Here is an 18,437-nt window from a genome sequence, read left to right as displayed (position 1 = left end):
ACCCACCACGTCCAGAGTCCTCCAAAAGCAAGCAAGATGAATCCTCTTCCATCCAAGAAAATAAAGATGGCCACTGTGCAAAACAAAAAACAAAAAACCCCAACCCCCCCCAAACCAACTCCAGAAAGCCTCCCTCATTTTTGCAAAGAGAAAACCAGCCCGGGAGAAAGAGACCAACGTTGTCTTCTCCTGCTCGAGTCACACAGGAAATACTATGACTACTCTCATCGCCATTACTGTGACGTCACGACCTGGTGTTCAGGCTTTCCATTTACAGGGGGTGGTGGCAGTGGGCACCCAGGCCTGGAAGGTCTTCAGTAAGGACCACGTCTCGAGGGTGTCAGTGTTCCAGGTGGCCTTGACAGTTCTCCCCAGCTCTAGGGCACCCTTCACTACCAGGTGAATTGTGTGCACCAGGCAGACAGCCTTCACCACTGAAGCAGACAGCCTTCACCACTGCCAGCATGTTGGTGCCGGCATCCATGAACATGTAGCCACGGATGATGTTGCCTATGCCCACCCACTCCCTCAGGCTACTCTGCATCACAGCAGTGGTATTTTGCACCATGTGGTCTGCATCCATCCCCTGTGCATGGAGCAGAACCGCTTTGTAGTTTGGTGTAGTGGTTTGGTGTAGTGGTTAAGTGCACAGACCCTAATCTGGGAGAACTGGGTTTGATTCCCCACTCCTCCACTCAGCTGCTGGATGACCTTGGGCAAGCTGTAGTTCTGATAAGAGCTGTTCTTGAAAAAGAGCAGTTTCTGTCAGAGCTCTCTCAGACCCGCCAACCTCACAGGGTGTCTGTTGTGGAGAGGGGAAGGGAAAGGAGTCTGTAAGCCGCTCTGAGACTCTGAGTGAAGAGTTGGGTATAAATCCAATATCTTCTTATTCATCTGTCAGGACTGTCCCCTCCTGGGGCCTGGGCCATGCCCTGACAGTCTGGAGAGAGAGGTCCTTTTGTTGCCACAAGTGAGCAGTGAGGGGAGATGTAGACGTGCTGCTGGCTGCTCCAGAGGTCTGCCGTGAAGTGCAGGGTTCTGCCTTGCGCTCTGGAGAGCTGACCTGGAGAGTGGTGCATGGCTGGCAAGACTCACTGGCTCATGGTCCTCCACAAGGGGACAGAGTACGTGGTTGCCGGTCGGTGCAGCAGCCAGCGAAAGATGGCCATCCACAGCAATCATCTCACCAGCAAGGTGAGTGACTGCTTCCTGGGCCCTCCACGTATCCCTTTTGGAGGATCCCTGTTGGCGTCCCTGGGACTGGAGAAGATGGGAGGCATGGCTGCTTTCTGATGTGGGGCTGGAAAAGGCCATGGAGGGGTGTACTCGAGGTGGGAGCTGCAATGGGGAGTTGAGATGTGGCAGGGGAGGATGCTTCCCACCCCCACCCTCTGAATCACTGCTGTCAGTCCAATCTGTACATAACTTGGAGGGCCCATGGAGGAGCATCAGGGGGGAGTCCTCTGTGAGTTTGATGTCTCTAACTTGCACAGGGTCCATTCTATACTCTCCCAAACCTCCCAAACCTGTGTCTGTCTTTTCTCCAGAAAGCACTTGTTGGGCCGTAACTCGGACCCCCTCAATCCTCAACAAACTCGGAGGTAGAAAAGAGTCAGCCAGAGATGTCCTGTGAGTTTGGTGTCTCTAGCATGCCAGGAGGGGCATTCTACTGCATCACAACCCTCACAAACCAAAACAGTCCATTTGGCACCTAAAAATTCACGACAGTTCGTGGCTCATGAACTGGCCACGCCACGAACCACGAAACGAACTACATTTCCTGGTTCATGATCATCTAAACTGGTGAGCAGTGTATTCTGTCTACGGCTTAATGGTGCGACTTTAAGACCACTTCCCACTGAATAGACCTCAGCAGGATTCTGAGCAGATCTGCTGAGGATTGTTCTCTAAAGCCCCTGCCCCACGAGGGGGGAAAGTAATGCCACATCTCCAGAGAATGTGCTTTAGGAAACATGCGGTGGGCACCTAAAAATTCACGACAGTTCGTGGCTCATGAACTGGCCACGCCACGAACCACGAAACGAACTACATTTCCTGGTTCATGATCATCTAAACTGGTGAGCAGTGTATTTTGTCTACGGCTTAATGGTGCGACTTTAAGACCACTTCCCACTGAATAGACCTCAGCAGGATTCTGAGCAGATCTGCTGAGGATTGTTCTCTAAGATAGATAGATTTGTTTGAAAAAGGTATATGCCACATCTCCAGAGAATGTGCTTTAGGTAACTTCCAAAATAAAACATCATAAAACCATAAGTTGTAAAAAAATTATTTTAAGAAATCAACAATAGTAGCATAAAAAAGCACAAGCCATTTGGGATGCGATCCTAAGAATGGGAGTAAGTCCCATTGAATAAAATGGGACTTGCTTTTGTGTGGATCTCCTTAGCTTTGCTCCTTTGGTGGTCTAAAGTGCCATCAAGTTGCAGCCAATTTAGCTTAGCAACCATGGACTTCCTTGGTGGTCTCCCACCCAAATACCAACCAGGACCAACCCTGCTTAGCTTCCTAGATCTAAAGAATTTCGGCTATCCTGGGCCATCCAGGTCAGGACTTGCACCCTTAGCAGCCTGGCATAATTCTCTTAAAATATGCCTGAGATTAGATCCAGAAAAAAATTAGAAGAGCACACACAAAGAGAAAGGGTAAACAGAAATGTGTTGGCTGGATGCTTAAAAGTGGGTAAGATATTAAGAGCTGAAGGGGGCGAAACCAGACAGAAATGGAGGATTGATCTGAATACTGCAGAATAAACGTCACCTGTCTTCAAAAAGTAAACAGAATAAACAGCACATTCTTGGGTGGAAGGTACAGAAAGATCTGAGAAAACAAACCTATGATCCTAACAAAATGTTAAATACACTTCCCATTACAAATGGAACTATTTTTTTTTAAATACGGGAAGAAGGGGTGGACATTGCCAACATGAAGTGCCTTGTGCCAGTCCCAACATGGCAAGCACATAGCGGCCGGTTTAACTAAAAATGCTGTTGTATATTCATCTTTTATAATTGAGCTTAAGACCTTTGGTCATAGAAGCTAATAAATATATATATATAAAACTAAAAATGCCTAGTATGTTCCTTGCTGGGTCAACATTTGAACTGTAGATCTTTCAACTCCCAAACTTAAAACATAAAAAGAAAAAAAACTGTTGGTAAATTGAGGAGAAAGTAATTATCTCCGTAGAACAGACCACAAGAAGTTTGAAATGTGATTCATGAGCACAGTGTAAAGGAGGTATGCTTGTACGTTCCAGTTTTGTCGGCAGTGTTCCCTCTAAGCTGAGTTAGTGTGAGCTAGCTCACAGTTTTTTAGCCTCCGGCTCACACATTTTTGTCTTAGCTCAGGAAGGATGGCTCCAGAGCAAACTAATTTGTGCAGTAGCCAAATCGCTCATTAGTCATAACTTTAATGCCAGTAGTTCACAAAGTAGAATTTTTGCTCACAAGACTCCACAGCTTACAGCGAGCATTGTTTGTCGGTGGTCATAACTAGGAGTGTGCATAATGAAATTGCCCAAATGAAGATATACACAGAATTTCCTGATTTGGGTCAGTACAGTGATTTTTCTAGAACATACAAATCCAGGGTTGTTGGTATAATGACCCCCCCCAACCTGTCATTTGTGTTTCGTTTGGGTGCTTCCTAGCAAAGCAATGTGCTCTGGTGCTTTTCTTTGATTCCATCAATTTCCTGGCTGATAGTACTTCGCTCTTCCAATAAAATCTTTACAAGGGAGGATCCTAGATCACTCCCAACTGATCACCTTTGGAGACAAAACTGCAAAGAGCTGCTGTTCCCTTTCACCCCCTCCTGTGTGGGAGGGCGAGGTGTTTTTCCCCCCTTTGCAAGTACTATGACTGGGAAAATAGAGAGTGGGGGGCAGCTTGTTAAGGGCCTGTCGAATTTGACTTCTTGGTACAATTTGCTTGAAACCTGGGAGTTCTTTACAGGACCGGCAGCACACATTCTGCTGCATTTGGTAGGAGGAGGAGGAGGAGGAGATTGGATTTATATGCCGCCCTTTACTACCCAAACGAGTCTCAGAGCGGCTTACCATCTCCTTTCCCTTCCCCTCCCTGCTACAGACACTCTATGAGGTAGGTGGGGCTGAGAGAGCTCTTTTGAGGACTGCCCTTGAGAGAACAGCTCTGAAAGAACTTGTAACTGATCCAAGGTCACACTATCAGCTGCATGTGGAGGAGTGGGGAATCAAACCCGGTTCTCCCAGATTAGAGTCCGCACTCCTAATCACTCTACTGTGCTCCTAACCACTACACCAAACAGCCCCTCCCAAAAAGTCCCCCATAGGGACTAATAGTAGACCAATGGGAATGGGATGGGGGTGGGGAGGCTTTGCAGACGGAGCCACTTTCACTTTGGGAAAAGAAACAGAACAGACCACCGAAAGGAAGGATGGCAAATGCAGAGTTCTCAGTGGAAAGGCAAACACAGTCAGTCACTGTAAGTGTAGGAAAAATGAAACAAATGCAGACTTAAAAAAAAAAAATGCTGTTGCCAGCCAGAACTTTCCTGCTAGGCTACTGCTTGACAGGCATTTTGAGAATTAGTAGGGAGAAGTACAGCTGTGCAGAGAGTCTTTGGTGGTCTGTAGATTTAAGCCCTGTTGTTCAACCCACTTGAAATTTAGGAGGTCTTTAGATTCCAGGGTGGATTGTGCTCCGTGCCAATGTGGTGCTGTTATCTTTATAAATAGCTGCTCTTGGGGAGAAATGCAGGATATAAATGAAGCCAAATAAATAAGATGAAATGAAATCTGGCAGATACAGCATAAAATTTCCTTCACATGAGCATCATCTCTAGAAAACAATTATGTGCTGAGCAGAACTGCTGATCTGGGATATGCATTTTTAAGTAAGTAATCAAACTTTTAAACAAAATCCTGGGGGTGGGGAGTGGAGAAGTTGGGCTCTTTTTGTAGCAGGAACTCCTTTGCATATTAGGCGACATACCCCTAATGTAGCCAGTCCTCCAAGATCTTACAGTAGCCCCTGTAAGAAGAGCTCTGTAAGCTCTTGGAGGATTGGCTACATTAGGGGTGTGTTGCCTAATATGCAAAGGAGTTCCTGCCAGGGGTCGTTTCGTAGAAAAAGAGCTAGGGGAACTCATTAGCATAACTCATTAGCATATGCCACACCCCCTGACATCATCGGAAGTGTGTCATAAGGCCACACCCACCACTCAGTTAGTCTTAGTCTTAAAGGTTAGTCTTAAAGGTGCTATTTGAACTCTTGGACTATTTTGCAGCAACAGACTAACACAGCTACCTCGGGGAAGCTCCTGGATGGGGCTGGGAGTCCTTGCGGAGGCCACGTAGAGTGGCCTCGGCCAGGCAGAGGGGGAGGACGCCAACTTACCCTCCTGCTTCTTCCTCCTGCAACAGAATGGGGCTGGAAGAAGGGGGCGGCCGGAAGAAGGGGCGGGGCTTTGTTGTTTGCCCCGCCCCCTGCACCTCACCTGGGGGAACTGCGATCCCCCGCGATCCCCCCTGAAATGACCTCTGGTTCCTGCTACAAAAAGAGCCCTTTGATCATATTGCTTCATTATTCTGGAAGCTGTGCAATTCACCATTCAAGGGGAGGGGGGCAGAATCAAGAAAGTTGAAGCTGACATGCGAACTTTCCCCATCCTCTTCAAGCTGAACGTAGCTGAGTCTTACAGCAGGCCCACTGTTGGTGACATCCAACCAAATCCAGCCAACAAGGGGCTGGGAGGCAAATCGCCCAAGACAATTGAAGAAGACCAAGGAGCTGACTACAAGATGAGGAAATTATGTTACTAGCACTTTATTATGTGTATGGTTTTAGCATCATTATGTATTAATTGATGTTTGATCATTTTAAACTATACAACTGGAATTTTATTCTGTTCTTATGTAAGCTGCCCTGAGCCGGCCATGGCCGGGAGGGCAGGGTAAAAATTTAATCTATCAATCAAACCATATAGGGAAGACCTGCAGAGTCAGGTCAGTCTAACAGGGTTGCTGGACCTCCCAGGCCACTGGTGGGGTATGGAGTACCAGATCCAAGTTGGGAAGCTCCTAGCAATTTGGGGGTGGAGCCTGGGGAGGCTTAGTGGGGTACAATGCCACAGACCCCACCCTCCAAAGCATCCATTTTCTCCAGGGAAACGGATCTCTGGAGTCTGGGGATGAGTTGTAATTCTGGGAGATCCATGGGCCCCACCTAGAAGCTGGCATCTCTGCTTGGTGTTCATCACAGTATGCAGCCCTGAGGACACAGAAAAAGTAAAGAAAGAAATAACCAGGTGCATGACAGACCACGGTTAGGGTTACCAACCTCCTGATAGCGTCTGATCTCAGAATTATAAATTCTCTCCTTCATACAGGTATCAGTTCCCCTTGAGAAAATGGCTGCTTTGGCAAGTGGACTCTATGGTATACTATAGAGTTTAAGTGAAATCCATCCTCGGACTTCCACCCCTCCCCAGACATCCCTTCCAAATCTCCCCAGACATTCCTCCCAAATCTCCCCAGACATCCCTCCCAAATCTCCAGGAGCTTCCCAGGCCAGAGTTGGCAACCTGAATTAGTGAGATAGAGCCTAACAGCTGTTTAAATCCCTTCCTCACTGCCAGCCACCATACCCACAGAAGTCCAACAATCTCTAGCATAGCCTATGTGGTGATCAAAAGGGGTTCTTCTCCTCTTTTCCAGCAGCGGGAAATCTGGCAGGATACAACCTCAGGAATGCTGTTGCTGTGAAGTGGTATCCAAGCCCTCTGAAAGGGCAGTGTGCAATCCGTAGGGGGTGAGATGATCCAACTCCTGACCTGACAACCAGAGGCTAGAATTGATCGATAGTCCCACCACGACTTGTGGGCCTGGCGCCAGTTCCAGTGCCCGGGTGGGCAGATGATGACTTCTAGTGAGGCGGCAGGTTAATAAATAAGTATAAAGCCAACAGTCGTGATAGTCTGACCCACAAATCAAACAGTCATTAAGACTTATGAAGAATGCTATGTATTACAATCTGAGGCACTACAACATTTTATTTATTTACTTACTTACTTACTTACTTGGGATTTATATCCCGCCCTACCCAAGCGGCCCAGGGCGGCGATAAACAAATCATAAAAAAATCCTTGAACCAAAGTACATAATCAGGGTCGTCTCCGGATTATATAACAACGTTTCAAAAAAATGGATCTTCTTCGGGAGAATATTCTGTAGTGTACAAAAATACAATTTTTAGAATACATGCTACACCGCATGTGAGCCGCCCTGAGCCTTTGGGAGGGTGGGATATAAATCAAACTAATAAATAAATAAATAATAAATAAATAAACAAGAGGCAATACAATAATCTTAGTGCTATCTTACATAATGGTGCAAAAGCTCTCTGTTTCATGAGTGCTAGACAACATCTTAAGAAATCTGTAATATAGTAATGTTCCCTTTGTTATGAAAACATACAAGATATTTCAAATCACAAAGTATTTAAAAATAATCAACCTAGTAGTAACTTACACTGAATTCAGATAGGACGCTGATCTCAGTTAACATTCAGGCTCAAAATATACTGCTATGTTTCTAATGGATCCCGGGCGTCTCTCTCTCTGGTGATTGCTACCAGAGTGCAATTAAAGGGACCTTGCAAATTGCTGACAGGTGGTACTCCCCACTAGCAATTCATTTTAAACAGTTTAATCATTGTTATGATAGCTTTCGATATGTACACTACAGAATATCTCCTGAAGAAGATCCATTTTTTGAAACGTTGTTATATAATCCAGAGATGACGTTGATTATGTACCTTGGTTCAAGGATTTTCTTGTGATTTGTTTATCATGTTGTAGTGCTTCAGATTGTAATACATAGATAGCATTCTTCATAATGACTGTTTGATTTGTGGGTCAGACTGTCACGACTGTTAGGTTAATAAATAATCCAGTCCTCAAGCACTCTCAACATTTGCTTTCAAGCGTAGTGTAGTAGTGGCTTGAATGTCTGGATGATGGCTTGAACATTAACGGGATTATCCATGAAGGAGAGTATTTCTGTGCCTTTATCTGACACAACCACACAGTCTAGCTACCCCTTCTCTCCTGCCTGGCACCGACCTGCCTAGAAACCCCTGAAATGACCATCCAGACGTAGTATCATGAGATTCCTCCCTTAAAGCTACAGGTTTGCTTTTTTTTTTGGTTTGAGGGTTTTAAACCCCCTCTCTGTCCGTCCCCCCCCCCAGATTTTGAATGTTTGTGGGGCTCTGATTTGGATTCAAACCACGATGTGGGGAGAAAGGCTTCATCCCCCCCCCCCAACACTTTCCTGTCCCAAAATGGCCTTGGGGCCACAATTTGCCCCATTGCTGGAGGGCTGCATGTTTAGCCCAGCAGTACATGTACAGTCTCCTGCTGGGCAAATAATGCCCTGCAGGTGTTAGCCGAATTGCTTTATCTACAGCAATTGGCAAAGTAGATGGGTTCTTGCCAGTGTTTACCAAGGTCCTGTTCCCACCAAGGGTTACCAGAGAAGGAGTCGAGGCTGGTGTTGTTAAAATAACTGTCTTTTACTCAAGAATATAAATCACATACAAACAATACTGATGCACGCACACATTCAATCAAGTTCCTTAGAAATACAGTAGTAAAATAATCACTTTTGCATTAGCAATGGTATGGTGATGAGAGGTGATACTTCTCTGTCCTGAAGCTTGTGCGTTTCAATGAAGAATGGATGGGAAGGAATAGAACTCTAGGGAAGTTTAACACACGACCAGAACCAGCCAGTACATGTGGGTCTCTTGACTGCAGACCAAGAGATCATAGTAGAGGCAAGGGTTTGGGTATAGCAAGCTGGACAAAAGGGGAATTAAAGCAGACAGGGGGTGTTGCGGGGGTTGCTGGCTAGCAAGGGCCAGGCGACTGGCCCTTACCTTTTATAGGTGGTTCTTTGGGTGGGTGGCAACTGTGCCAACCTCTTGACCCACCTACTTGTTAGTCCGTCCCAAAACTAATCCTATTGGTTGCGTGTAGTGAGGGGTGGCTGCCTAGAGGGTTGGACAATATTGTAACTTAAGACCTAACTCAAAGGAGGGCATCTGGGCAAGTGTGAAAACTTGGCTTCAGGATGCGCCCTTGAAGTGCAGATGAAGCTCGGCCATTCCTCTGGTCATCAAAGGTCCATCTGGCAGGAAATGCCAATGCAGAAATAAAGCAGAGATGTGGCATGCTGTGATTGCAGACAATTCAACAATGGGGGCTGCTTCTTCTCAAGTTGTTGTTTTTGCTGACGATATGGAGACGTGTGCTTCCCCACAAGGCTGGGGCTGTGTAACTGAAACCTCATTCATGTGCAAGGCTTATGCAGGCACCTTCTATGTGTAGTATCACCACGGGTGACTTGTACAGCTTTCTGAGGCTATGTGTGTGTGTGTGTGTGCACAGTCCATTGTGTGTGTAGCAGCAAACATAAATCTATAGAGCAGAATATCAATCTCATTCCTTAACACAGGGTAATTTCAGATCATGGAAACAGCACAGGGGAGGGGTGCGACCTCAGGAGAATCTCTGCACCTGCAGCCTTGTTTCCCCTTCTCATGGCTTTGGCCTGGCTAAACCGCTGGCAGCTATTCGAAGTATCTGCGTTGGGGCCTTAAAGCACCCAAACTGTGTTGCAGCAGTGGCAACCGTCTTCCTTCTTGCTGCTGTCAGGACAGGCTTCTGTGTTGCCCTTATAGTGAATTTCTGGGCTCCGGGAGTGGCTCTGGTAGGGTTGCCAGATCCAGGCTGGGAAGCTCCTGGAGATTTGGGGATGGAGCCTGGAGAGGACAAGGACATCAACGGGATATGATGCCATAGAGTCAACTCTCCACAGCAGACATTTTCTCCAGGGGAACTGATCTCTGTTGTCTGGAGATGAGCTGTAATTTAGGGGGATCCCCAGGTCCCACCTGGAGGCTGGCATCCCTAGGCTCTGGGTAATGGGGATGGGCACACCCCCACACACTCCCCCTGGAGTTGGGACTATGGCCAGTCGCCACTGATGGGCCTCTCCTCCCCGAATCGCGCCAATCCCCTTTGAAAACCATCCGTGCTCATAGCCATTGTGTCCACAGACACCAAAACCCACAGCTTAGTCATTCTTTGAGTGAAGAAGTCTTTCCTTTCATCCATCCAGTTATCTATTGCCAACAACATCTGTGAATGCCCCTGGATTGTAGCTGTTATGGTCAAAGGGAGAAAGAAGTTCTCTCTCTCCACTTTCTCCACCAAATGCATAATTCTATAAATTATACATAATTTAGGAGCACAGTCTCAGTGTCAGGATATTTTTAAATTCTCAGCAATATATAATGTGGACTGCTGCAGGCAGCTTGTAGAAGAAGAAGAAAAAGAAGATTGGATTTATACCCCGCCCTTCACTACCCAAAGGTGTCTCAGAGCATCTTACAAACTCCTTTCCCTTCCCCTCCCCACAACAGACACCCGGTGAGGTAGGTGGGGCTGAGAGAGCTCTGACAGAAACTGCTCTTTTTTCAAGAACAGCTGTGCCAGAACTATGGCTTGCCCAAGGTCATCCAGCCAGGTGCAAGTGGGGGAGTGGGGAATCAAACCCGGTTCTCCCAGATTAGAGTCTGCGCACTTAACCACTACACCAAACACCATTCATTGTAGAATGAAAGGGTGTTGATCCTAGAGAAATCAAGAATAGATCTCTTTGGTGAATGCAGTTATAATGCACATATTCTGGAGTAGGGTCATTTTCATAGTCTTGTACACAAATTGGATGAACTGCACATGATTTGTACACAAACTTCTCCATGATGGATATTCATCTTGAGTGGCATGTGGTTAGCAAGGGAGTCCAGACGAGAAGAGATTTTTACTTACTTTCCAAGGGTCACGCCACAGGGAGATAACAGGGACTAGAAGTCACAGCCTTTTAAAGAAAGTTGTCTGTTAACCCAACACACACACAAAACTCCTAAGAGGCAAATAAAGATATACCTTTTTAAAGTGAGTTCCAGCACTCAACCTTGAGTACCTTTTCACTCTGCACTGCCCTCTGCTGTGTAGACCATGCCATTGCTTGTCAAAAAGATTGCAGGACGCGTTTGCCCTATTTGGGCATGCAAGTGTGAAGATGCTACATTTGGCGAGGAACAATCAGGAATTCTTCAATCTCATGGGAAGGCTACGCGCTCATATTCCACGTCTTCTCCTGGTACATGCAATCAATGTTCTTCCTGCTTGAGCATCTGGTGATTCTTCCAGTCCTCACAGATTCCTGAAACTACACGACAGGGATCGGTAATCACAGGGATTTGTTTTGTGTGTGGTGGAGTTTCATTTCCTTCTGCCTCATGGGCAGTTTTGTATCCACACAGTATGTGAAATGGATTCTCCCACAAGATCACAGATGGTCTAGTCAGGTCATTAAATGGGGGTGGACTACGCCTTCTGTAAGGCTGTATGAAAATTCACATGGATTTATTCAGGACAATCCGGCCTGCAGGGCTATTTTTGGGCAGGAACGCACAGGAACGGAGTTCCAGCTGGCTCCCAAGTTGGCCATGCCCAGCGGGAACTCATTATGATTGGCTACAATTAGGGGGCGTGGCCTAACATGCAAAGGAGTTCCTGCTCCAAAAAAAAAAAAAAGCCCTGGGTTTTGACAACAAGGTAAAGAGAATAAGAAGCAAAAGGTGGGTGTGGTTGGATGACCACACTTCTGGTAACACGGGGGTGTGGCCTAATATGTGAATGAGCAGTGCTGTCATGGGTGTGGCCTAATATGCTAATGAGTGCCTGCTGTTGGGTATGGCCTATTATGCTAATGAGTTCCTGCTGGGCTTTTTCTACAAAAAGAGCCCTGCCAGCCTGAATTATTGTAAGGGGCTCGTTGTATGAGGGAGACTGGAATCTGGACTTCCTCAACCATTCTTGGTTGTCCCACTTCAGGTTCCGTCTACCCAAGCTCAATAATGTCCTGTTCTTCACCTTTGGTCGATTTCCACCATTGGGTCTCAGCGTCCATAACCCTGCTAGGATTCCACACTTTACAAAGTTGTACAGGTAGAGCTTATCACATGCATGTGTGCATGCACACTGAGCAGAAACATACAGGTCACACGAGGCCCTCCCGAGGACTGACACATGGACACATAAAGCTACATCCAGGAAGTCACTCCATCGGTCTACCGAGATCAGTGTTGCCTATTCTGGCTGGCAAAGGCTCACGCAGAGGTCTCTCGCATCACATACACTGCTTGATCTGTTTAGGTGGAGATACCGGGGCCTTCTGCATGCAGAGCAGATACACACTCTGCCACTGAGCCACAGCCCCAAAAGCTCTGCCCCCCGTCCTCAACAGCTGCTCTTTCTTTTTATCTAGAACGTGGTCTGGAAACGGAGGGCTGTTGCACGTTTTGATTTCAGACCAGGAGCATCTTAGAGACCAACCAGAGTTTCAAAGGGTATTAAGCTTTCGAGAGTCACAAGGCTCCCTTCGTCAGACACCAGTAGAGTAGACATGGAGAGTCTCTGAGTCTCTTTATCTCAGTCAGAAGACGGGAGGGGTGTTGTAAAGAACTCCTGTAAAGGATGCAAAGGGAAATCTACCGATCAGAGGTGTCTTCACATTATTCCAGATTATTTCAAGGGCTACTAATAGCAGTCCTGTCGCCTCCCATGTTTGGCCAATGTTGTTTTTGTTAATGCAGATCCAAGTGGGTCTCTTGGACCCTCACCCAACACTCTAGCCCCTGCTCCATGCTGCCTCTCCTGTGTTCCCCATTACCTACTTGTGTCTTTCCCAACGCAAGGCACCAGGATAGCTTACTCCAATATGCCCCATTTACTTCTTTTATTTGCAACGTCATGGATCAGGACATCAGCTCCTCCTTATCAGATGGGTGGTATGAAGATTCAGAGAAGTAAGAGGAAGATGAGGCCCACGAACCAGCCCAGGAGGCAGTTCTCAAAGCACTTGTAGAAACCTATTCATAGAAGAACAGATAGAGACACCACCTTCACGTAGGGACAGGTAAACTTGCCTCTTTCCTTGGACTCCAGTTCAACCCCAGAACCACCCGCAGCACAAGAGAACCCTTCTCCACTCCCATGCCAAAACACCTGGATGCATTCCAGTCTGACTGAAGAGCACACCTCTGTCATTAGATGTGGCCCCAGAAGAAGAGGAAGAGGAGTAGTAGTAGTAGTCTGGATTTATACCCCGCCCTTCCCTCAGAGTGGCTGACAATCTCCTTTCCCTTCCCCTCCCCTCCCCACAACAGACACCCTGTGAGGTAGGTGGGGCTGAGAGAGCTCTGAGAGAACTGCTCTTGAGAGAACAGCTCTGAGAGAACTTGTGAGTGACCTAAGGTCACACCAACTGCTGCAGGCAGAGGAATGAAGATTCAAACGCAGATCTCCCAGATTAGAGTCAGGACTCTTAACCACTACACCAAACTGGCTCTAGGAAGAGGTGGGCATAAACTTCACCTCCATATAAGCCCCCATGTGTCTCTAGACTAGTGCTGGAACAATATTCTGAGCTCCCTGTTTGCCTATGCCGTTGCATCCAGGCCTCACAGTGAGCTATCCATGGTACTGACTGCTGCTGCTGAGTATCCCAGTCCTTGCCCTCACCCAGAGGTCTGAAACAGGAAGCCACGGACAATAACATTGCTGGGTGATACAGGTTGTCCGCTCTTTCTGAGGCCCTCAAATATGTGGACAGCCTATTTCTAAACCAAAGTGGAATGCACAAGTGAGGGCAGATATTTATTGAACATGTTACCAGACACAATAAAAAATCATAACCGTATAACTTGTTATATCTTAACAGCAGCTAGAATATTAATAGCAAAGCGCTGGAAAACGAAAGGTATACCGTCTATAAAGAAACTTAAATATAAAATCCTGGAAGTAGCAGAAATGGATAAGTTAAATGTAGACCTACAAAATAAACCTCAAGACTGCTTCTGGGATAGATGGAAAATAATCTACGGCTGGCTAAAGATGAAAAAGATAGAATAGAATAGAAACTAGGCTAGTTAAAAAATAAAAGACAATGTAATAGAAGATAGATGAATGTGTATAAAACTGGATGAAGATGAGACCAAATTAAAATTGGTCTAATTAAGGATAGTTTAAGACAGAAAATGTTAAAGATAAGAGATGATTTTTTTGTTATGTCATGGAATGTTTGAAAATGGAAGGATTATATGATGTTATGTTAAAAAAATGAAAATAAACTGTTAAAAAAAAAGTGAGGGCAGATAAATCCTGCTCCTTGACTTACCTTACTGTGCATGTTTGATTTCTCAGCTTCGCTAGGGGGAAGAAAATGTTCTGAGCAACAGAATAAGAAGGATCAGGGTTCAGCTACCCTCACCTGTGCTCTCCACATTTCTTGAAAAACACGCACTGCTTTGTTTTTCAAGAATGGGGGTGGAGTGAGGCATTTGATCTGACTCCTGCACAGCTCTGAAACAGGAGGAACTCCTATTAAAACTGCCAGAATCATTTGCAGTTCCCCACAAAGAGGCTCATTGGATTGTAGTCTGAAAATGTAGTCTGAGCAGTTAGTAGATTCAGTGGGAAATGAAGCATTTGCAGCTTAACAGTTTATGGTAATTGGCATTTCTGCTTGCAAGTGGAGTTTATAATTGCCTTTTCATGTCACACCGAAGGTGTGTTTTGGACTTGTAGTTAAGGAGCTGTCATAGCATTGTGTCCTCACGCACAGTTCTTTGTCATCTAGCCTTAGGGAGTGATTTTCTCTAGCTTGGAAACTTTCCATAGTATCTCACAGAAGGATTTCTTGCTAGAAGTCTGATACGTGTCGTGGAAGAACAGTCCTGCTCTGGCTTACAGGCCCTGTTCCAGATTGCCCTCCAAGGACCGCCTTTCCCCATATGTTTCCCAACAGGCATTACGGTCGGGGACACAACATCTCCTGGTGACCCCAGGCCCCAAGGAGGCCAGGTTTGCTGCAACCAGGGCCAGGGCTTTTTCGGTGGCGGCTCCTGCCTGGTGGAATGAGCTCCCGGAGGAGATCCGGGCCCTGCGGGACCTTGTGCAGATCCGCAGGGCCTGCAAGATGGAGCTCTTCCACCAGGCTTTTGAGTAGGAGCCGCCACTACCTTTACCATCATTACCAACTGGCCCTGTGAGGAGTGAACGACAGCGCTGCATGGAGATGACACCACTGAGCTGGGAGTACCATCTTCAAGATGCCATCTTTTTATTGAAGACTGATTCGAAACATCTAGAGCACTTTGTAATATTGTAAATGACTGTTTTTACGTTGTTTTTAACCTGTTTTATGTATTGGCATGTGCCCTATTTGTGAGCCGCCCTGAGCCCGCTCGCGGGGAGGGAGGGGTATAAATCAAAATAAATAAATAAATAAGGTTTTCCCAACACCTGGAAGGGCTTTTCTCTCTTGCTGGTCCACCACCGCCACCACTTGACCTTTGTAGGAATTGCCCACTGGGAGGGCCAGGACTCCCAGCTTCCCTTCCAAGTTCTGAGGCCTTGCCTCTGTGTCTCCCACTGCCCAGCGCCTGATCACCATGGAGACAGTTTACTGCCTTGTACACCCCTGGAGGAATAGCCACTTGCGAACTGTCCACCCTCTCCTTCCTCCTGGTGCTCCTTTAAAAATAGCATGTCCAAGATGGCAGAAGTCTATGTGGCACAGAGAACCACTACCAGGATCAAAATGTAGAAAGCATTTATTAAAAAAGAAAGTGTTCACAAGCACACTCTTAGCACAGCACCAGACTGAGCATGGAATTCAAAAGAAAAAGGTAAAACACAATTCCTCTGGCCCTCCCTATATACATGCCCTATCTGTTGTTAAATATAAGGCAGGCCCCTTAGCTTAGAAAGTTACAGAAATTTTACAGGTGTACCATTACCTTCAAGCCTCCTTCAGGCCAGCCCATGGCAATGGCCTCCTCCTTCAGACCTCAGTTAAGAGCTCTGTCTGCTTCAATGGAATCAGCACCAAAGGAGACCTCCCTCCTTGCTCCCTGGACTGAAGTACACATATTAAAATATATACGGGTTAATTTTTTTCCAAGTATCAGACTAATAAAAGCATATCAAATATTAATACACATGATGGGTCAACACTTTCCAACTGAAGACCAAACGCGTTTCGGCCTCACAGGGCCTTCCTCAGTGGTCATTATTACAACATAGTATAGACACACATTCAAACATATGTATACACTATGGACTGGGAGACGCAGGTTCAGACCCCTAGTTTGCCATGGAAGCTTGCTGGGTGACCTTGCCCCTGTTGCACTCTCTCTCTATCCCACACACACACAGCCTAACCTACCCCACAGGGTTATTATGAGGACAGAGTGGAGGAGCACAGTGTGAGCTGCTTTAGGTCCCCACTGGGGAGGAAGGTGAGGCAGAAATGAAGTCAAGAAGCAGGCGGCTGGTCTCGAAGGGCCTCAGACCAGCCCTGCCCCACCCAGGCTCACGTCTCCTTTGCCAATAGTTACTTAAAGATCAGGTTGCACAGCTGATGAAACAGGTTTAGCAGATAAGCTTCTCTGCAATAGGCAAACAACTTTAAAAATGCGGGGACATGGCATGACCTGAGGTGAGGAGCATCCCATGGTCAGCAAACAGATCCCTTGATCTCATCCCTTGCCTTCCCCGGTGGCATCCTGGAACCAGCCCAGAAGATGGGTGGGATGCCGATGAATCCTTACAGCACAAACTTACTCTAGGCAAAAAGAGAGGGGCAATTTTTTTTTGCATCAGCTGTGGTGGCTCAAGTGGTTAAGACGCTGAACTACAGGCTGTGGAAGGTCAGTAGTTCAGCAGTTTGAGACCCGGGTGCCGCATGACGGAGTGAGCTCCCGTCTCTAGTTCCAGCTCCTGTCAACCCAGCAGTTCGAAAGCAAGAAATTGCAAGTAGATAAATAGGTACCACTTCGGTGGGAAGGTAACAGCATTCCGTGCACCTTGGTGTTTAGTCATGCCGGCCACATGACCACGGAAACGTCTTCGGACAGCGCTGGCTCTTCGGCTTGGAAACGGAGATGAGCACTGTAACCCTAGAGTCGGATTCGACTGGCTTTCGAGCAAGGGAACCTTTACCTTTAAAGAGGTTGAAAGGAGTAAATGGTACCCTCTATCAATCGAGAGTCAACTTTTGATTGCCAGATCCACCTGGGCAGGGACCTGGTAATCTAGGAAGTGATGTGAACACACAAATACACGCACGCACACAAACACACATATGAAGTTGTCTTCTGCTAAGTCAGCGCCTTGGGCAGGACTGTCTGTGCTGATGGGCAGCAGCTGTCCAGGGTCTCAGGTGGAGGTCCCTCACAGGTGGTGGGCTCTCCTTCTCTGGAGGCTTTTTAGCAAAGGCCTTGATGGCCATCTGACAGCAATGCTGATTCTGTGAATGTAGGCAGACCATGAGAAGGAGGGCAGGAAGGGCTGCATCAGAGCTTAGTTCTCATGGACCTTTCTTACATGCCTAGAGAAAGGCTGATCACCACTTTGGGGTCAGGAAGCAATTGTTCTCCAGGCCAGTTTGGCCAGTGATCCTGGAAGTTTTTTGCCATCTTCTGGGCATGGAGCAGGGGGTCACTGGGGGTGTGGAGGGGAGGTAGTTGTGAAGTTTGGCGTAGTGGTTAAGTGCACGGACTCTAATCTAGGAGAACCAGGTTTGATTCCCCACTCCTCCACTTGCAGCTGCTGGATGACCTTGGGCAAGCCATAGTTCTGACAAGAGCTGTTCTCTCAAGGACAGCTCTGGAAAGAGCTCTCCCAGCCCCATCTACCTCACAGGGTGTCTGTTGTGGGGAGGGGAAGGGAAAGGAGTTTGTAAGCCACTCTGAGTCTCTGAGTGAAGGGCGGGGTATAAATTCAATCTCCTCTGAATTTCCTGCATTGTGTAGGGGGTTGGACTAGATGACGTTGGAGGTCCCTTCCAACTCTATGATTCTATCATCATCTACTACTTGATCTATCATCATCTACTACTTGATCTATCATCATCTACTTGATCTATCATCATCTACTACTTGATCTAACCCAGTAGGAAGGGAACATGAAGGTACTGGCACTGTGACTCCAAATGGTGCCTGAGTGAGAGAACATAGGCTATGTCATATAAAGTGTGCAAGGTGGTGACACAGGGCTTATTCAGGTGAACATAAAAGTGGGCATAGAGTAGGAAATAGGTGGCTATAAGAAGGGTGATACCAGGATAGAAGGGTTTCCTGAGTGCTCAGTTAGGATTAGGGTTACTAGACCCCCTGGTGGAGGTGGGGGTCCCCCGCTGCCAGGACCCACTGCCCCGCCACTGATCAGCTAGCCAGTGGGGGGAACGTACCACCAAAAGAGGGAGATCCATCCAATGTACAGCATGTCTACAT

Source organism: Gekko japonicus, unplaced genomic scaffold (assembly GCF_001447785.1).
Source record: "Gekko japonicus isolate JY-2015 unplaced genomic scaffold, Gekko_japonicus_V1.1 scaffold1250, whole genome shotgun sequence".
Classification (NCBI taxonomy): Eukaryota; Metazoa; Chordata; class Lepidosauria; order Squamata; family Gekkonidae; genus Gekko; species Gekko japonicus.
This window is presented reverse-complemented; position numbering follows the sequence as displayed.